Here is a 6,000-nt window from a genome sequence, read left to right on the forward strand (position 1 = left end):
TGCGCCTCGGTATTTGGGTCCCTTTCCTATCGTTAAAAAGATTTCTTCTGTTGCGTTTCGTTTGCGTTTACCGTCTAGTTTAAAGGTCCATCCAGTCTTTCATCGTTCGCTGTTGAAACTTGATACCTCTAGTCGTCGTGGTGCTATAGCGGAGGGTATCACTGCCACTTCTCCGCCATCGGGGGAGGAGGCCTTTGTGAGAGGGGATAGTGTTATGATTGAGCCTCATGGCTCTGTTACTGACAGACGTGGGCGTAAGACTCCTCGAGAGTCAGATACTCTCGAGGAGCGAGAGAGAAAAAGACTGCGAGACATATTTGCAGCACCATCTGACGAGGAGTCTTTCGAAGGGTTTACGGAGAGAATGGAGGAGGGGCTGGTTAGCTCAGAGGAGGATGAGATGGATTGGACTCGGGTAAGGGAGGAAGTGGGTGCCACTGGCCATGATGGGACAGAAGATGAATGGGGACCTTCAGGATTAGACCCATGGTTTAGCTGGAGGGATGGGACGGGATCCACAGCTGGAGATGCTGTTGGGCGTAGTCAGAGGTGTTCCAGCTCTGACGAGGAAAGTGATGAGGAAACGCCCGGGTTAAGGAGGACAGCTGACAGTGATGAAGATTTGTAACTGGCATAAAATGGGGCTTGGGAGCAATTGCAAATTGCGTTGGGCAAGGTAATCTGGGCAAACGCTTGGGATCCGTGTGTGTGTGGGACGCTTCCCTGAAGACTTGTGTGCTTTCCTGTGCTGTGACGTAAGTTGATTGGAATCCAGGGTCAGACGGCGGGAGGGATTGTGTGGGCATTTGTTTGTGCAAACCTGTGCTTACTCTTATTAGCTTGACCCTCCGTCGTCTTCTTGACGGACGCCATCTCCTGCTTTGAGAACTCGGACTGAACTGACCACGGCTTGTCTTCCCCCCTTCTTGGACTTGGAAAAACTACAAACGTCTGCTTCTGGCTTTGATCTACGGAACGGAACTGGTCTACTCAACTGCTACAATCCTTGGCTGATTTACTCGTGTTGGAGATCCTGTCTGCTGTGTGTGTGGGGGAGCGACGCAAGTTACTCTAAGCACAGTGTTGGCAGCAGAGAGGAATCTGCTGCCAATTAGTTGCATTCTTTGTATCTTTTGTTCCTTGGCTTTCGTTTCGTTTATACCCAGGCTGAAGCAAGCAGTTTGTTTTTACCCGGATTAAACTCCGGTTTAATCCGGTTTATCTTTTGAACATTTACTTTTGCCCCTTTTTGCTCCTAAAGGCAAAAACTGCCTGGCCCTTGTGTTTTACGGGCATTTTTGAGTTCTGTAATCTAATAAACTCTGTTACTTTGAATCTTGTGGCGTTCTGTCCTTGACATATACAGTGTATAAACAACAATGTTTTTATGTATCCATACTTTTTCCTGTGTTCTATGTCTTTATGTCTCTCTTTTAATTTTATTTGTGCTTTATATTTGTTGCTTTATAGTCTTTTATTCTTTTGTTTCATTTCTGTACTGTTTCTGTGGCTTTAAGACTTTATGGCCAGAAGCAACTCTTTCACTTTTGCCTTTCTGTGTGGTCCCCCTCCCGTTATATCATATATAATATTTATTGCTTTATTCTGTTGTGAACTACTCTGAAAGCTATTCTGACAGCGGGATAAACATTTTGGAAACAAACAATTTTAACCTGGCATATGCTAGCAGAGTTTACTTCTCTTTTAATGGACCTATTTCTGTGAGCCTAGCCAGATGTGATTATGGCCTACCTAGCCACTGAATCACATTGATCTCAGAAGAATCTTTTACTTTCAAGTTCTTTGTATAGCGTTGGAGATTGCTGTGGACTTTATTGCACCAACCTATTGTCTTCTCACAATCCCATTTTTTAGGTAAAGGTTTTTCCCTGACGTTAAGTCCAGTCATGTCCAACTCTGGGAGTTGGTGCTCATCTCCATTTCTAAGCCAAAGAGGCAGCGTTGTCCGTAGACACCTTCAAGGGCATGTGGCTGGCACGGCTGCAAGGAGTGCTGTTAGGGGTACCTATTGATCTATTCACATTTGCATGTAGGTTGGCAGAAGCTGGGCCTAACAGCGGGAGCTCCCCCCGCTCCCCAGAGTCGAACCACCGACTTTTCAGTCAGCTAGTTCTGCAGCTCAGCAGTTGAAGGGGGGAAGCAGGTAAAAGGAGAGGGAGGTGGATCGTAAGAGCTTTTCAACAATGGAACTCTGCCTTGGAGTGTAGTAGAGGCTCCCTCTTTGGACACTTTTAAACAGGCTGTGTATGGACATCTGTTGGGTGTACTTTGATTGTACTTTACTAGATGGCCCATGTGGTTTCTTCCTACTCTATGATTTTATGATTCTTGCCAGTGTTTGTCCTTCCTCATGTAAGTACATTTCTGCATTTCCCTCAGCTACTTCTACTGGATTTGATTTCTGACTGTCATTATTGCTGTGTTTTATTGCTGCTCCCCCTCTATTCTGCCTTGGTCAGACCACACCTGGAATACTGTGTCCAATTTTGGGCACCACAGTTGAAGGGAGATGTTGACAAGCTGGAAAGCGTCCAGAGGAGGGTGACTAAAATGATTAAGGGTCTGGAGAACAAGCCCTATGAGGAGAGGCTTAAAGAGCTGGGCATGTTTAGCCTGCAGAAGAGAAGGCTGAGAGGAGACATGATAGCCATGTACAAATATGTGAGGGGAAGTCTTAGGGAGGAGGGAGCAAGCTTGTTTTCTGCTGCCCTGGAGACTCCATTCAAAGGTGCTTTAATCCAGCTATAACTGAATTTGATCAGCCTTATGTGATAAAGTTCTTCATTCATACCCCACCCCCGAAAATTTTCATTGGATTAATGTTTGGCAATTTAGTCATTAAAGACTTCTGATGCTGTACTTTATGGTGACAGCTGTTTCTATGACTTGTCACCTAATTCTTTTAGTTTATGTGCAAAAGCATGTTGAAAATGATAATCATGTGAAGTGCTCTGCATTGTTGCAAAGGTTTTGTGAAGTTTGCAAGTGGCCATCCAATTTGTTGCCATGGAGATAGCTGCCTATGATTTTGCATGCAGATTATGGGTTAATATGTGGAAAGAACATCAGGAGGAGAGGCAATGCTTCACATGAAAACAGTTTGGTCCTTCGAAATTTGCCCATCTCATGTTAAGAATATAAAGAAGAAGCTTCACCAGAAACTTTTCATGGTGATTTAAAGACGATGGTGCAAAGCTTTGTCTTTCAAAGAAATGGCAAGTCCCCCACTACACCCAATGGTGGTGTAATGGGTTAAAGTCTTGTAACCTGAAGGTTGGGTTGCTGACCTGAAGGCTGCCAGGTTCGAATCCCACCTGGGGAGAGCGCAGATGAGCTTCCTCTATCAGCTCCAGCTCCATGCGGGGACATGAGAGAAGCCTCCCACAAGGATGGTAAAAACATCCAAACATTTGGGCGTCCCTGGGCAATGTCCTTGCAGACTGCCAATTCTCTCACACCAGAAGCGACTCAGGTTGCTCCTGACACGAAAAAAACAAAACAAAAAACCTACACCCAACATCTTGAGAACTTGTTCCATGCCCTCAAGTTGCAATCCTGTAATTGCATTTTCTAGTCATAGTTCAGTGCTCAAGCTACCACACCATGATTTCAATACAAGATAAACACTGTAGTACCTTTTATGTGTTTTAATGTATTTTTTTATCCTGTATTGTTTTAATTGATATATTGCATTACTGTTTTATCTGTTTTATATTGTGATTGTATTATGTTGCTTATATTTTGTCCTTATGTTGTTTGGGCCTCTGCCCCATGTAAACCGCCCCGAGTCCCACGGGGAAATGGTGGCGGGGTATAAATAAAGTTTTTATTATTATTATTATTATTATTATTATTATTATTATTATTATTACTATTATTATTATTATTCACATCCTGGCCTGTTCTCACTAACCATAAAGCACATTTTCTAAATTTGGATGTCACAATAAACTATGGGTTGTTTAGAACTGGGAGCAAATGTTTCTACTCTCCTTTGCATGGGCTTAAGTGAAGAAGAGATGGCAGGGAGAAACATTTTAAAATAGACCTGATATGCCATCTGATTCAAATAGAGGGAGCCATGGTGTAGTGCCTCCCTGGATAGTCTCTATAGCAACAGCCCCACCACAAAGAGTGCAAAGGTGTGGGTGGCTATGTGGATCTAAATGATTTCTAGCTGCATTTATCCCTTACTAGGAGCAGATCTTCTTTTAAAGCTACCCCCAAATCCCTGTGGATTTGTAACAGAGCTTTGTTGATGGGGAAATATTTTCTGTTTCCAATCACTGTAAGAATTGCAGTAACATTCAGGGGGAAGTCCAGGGGAATGTGGAAGCAGAAGATATCATTCATATCAGCTCCAATTTATAGTGATCCTAGGGTTTTCTCAGCAGTTATTCAGGTTTGCCATTGGTCTCTAAGGCTGAAAAAGTGGGCTTCACCAGTGAGTTTCTATGACTGAACAAGCATTTCAACTCTGGTTCCCTGGACATGAGAGTCAAAGTAATGTTGGACTTCAACCAGGATCCCAATCTCTACTCAGCCATGGAAGCCTACTCTCTCAGCCTCAGAAAAAAGCAAGCCAACTCTGAACAACTCTTGCCGAGAAAACTCAATGATAGGTTCCCTCTTATTATTGCTATTTTGTGCCTTCAAGTTGTTTCCAACCCTAAGGCAAATTTATTACAGGATTTTTGGGGCAAGATTTGGTCAGAAAAGGTTTGCTGTTGCATCTTCCTGATGCTAAGAGAATGCGACTTTATCAATATGGGTTTCATGGCCAAATGGGTTTCAAACTCTGGTTCAATGCTCAAACAACTACACAATGCTATTGCCACGAACTGGAAATGACTTGAAAGTATACAACAAGCAATAAACTCCTGGAGACTCAATTACTATATCACACTGGATTAATTAACCTGAGATAAACATCTTTTGTTTGAGTAAAATGAAACTTTTAAAAATATCTGTCAGGACCAAATATTATATACTTAAAATATTTTCTCTGATTAAGCAACATAATGGATTGGGGAAAGCTTTGAAAGTTACTACAGTAGAGTTTCACTTATCCAAGCTTCTGGATAATCCAAGCCATTTTTGCAGTCAATGTTTTCAATATATCGTGATATTTTGGTGCTAAATTCGTAAATACAGTAATTACAACATAACATTACTGCATATTGAACTACTTTTTCTGTCAAATTTGTTGTATAACATGATGTTTTGGTGCTTAATTTGTAAAATCATAACCTAATTTGATCTTTAATAGGCATTTCCTTAATCCCTCCTTATTATCCAAGATATTCACTTATCCAAGCTTCTGCTGGCCCGTTTAACTTGGACGAGTGAGACTCTACTGTATTTAAAAATAATAAATTAACTATTTTATAGTGTTAAGCAGTGCTACATTGTCATTGTTGCAATACTAAAAAGTGTAACTCATGGTCTTACTTGTTGCTTTCACATTTATTTCTATAACTTTAAAACAAAACAAAAACAATTGCCTTTACAAAATATCTTTAAAATAACTAAAATGTTTACTTGAAAGTGTATCCTCTACAATGAGTAAGATGGATACAAATTAAAAAGAAAGAGACAACAAGAGAGAATTATAACACTGGTATTGTTACACTATATTTTTAAATACAACATTGATACAACTTCATTATCAGGAAAATATAATTTGTTTCAGGCTACCCTTTTACTTGTAATTTGTTACATTGATGTTCTTGGTTCATGTGGCCTATAGCAGATTTTGCCTCAATGCTGGCTGATCTGAAAGTTTGCTCCCAGCACATGGACAACCATGAATTGTGCATCTGCTGGTTCACACTTGGTCTCTCTCTTTCCCACCAAGGATCATTGCGGGAACAAGGTTATGATCAGAGTATAGATCCACAATGTTAAAGGAGCAGAGACACTTCTCAGCCACAATATAAGTTCCTTTCACTATACAATCAGTGCTAAAAGAGAGATACA

Source organism: Anolis carolinensis, chromosome 4, assembly GCF_035594765.1.
Source record: "Anolis carolinensis isolate JA03-04 chromosome 4, rAnoCar3.1.pri, whole genome shotgun sequence".
In the NCBI taxonomy this organism is placed as follows: domain Eukaryota; kingdom Metazoa; phylum Chordata; class Lepidosauria; order Squamata; family Dactyloidae; genus Anolis; species Anolis carolinensis.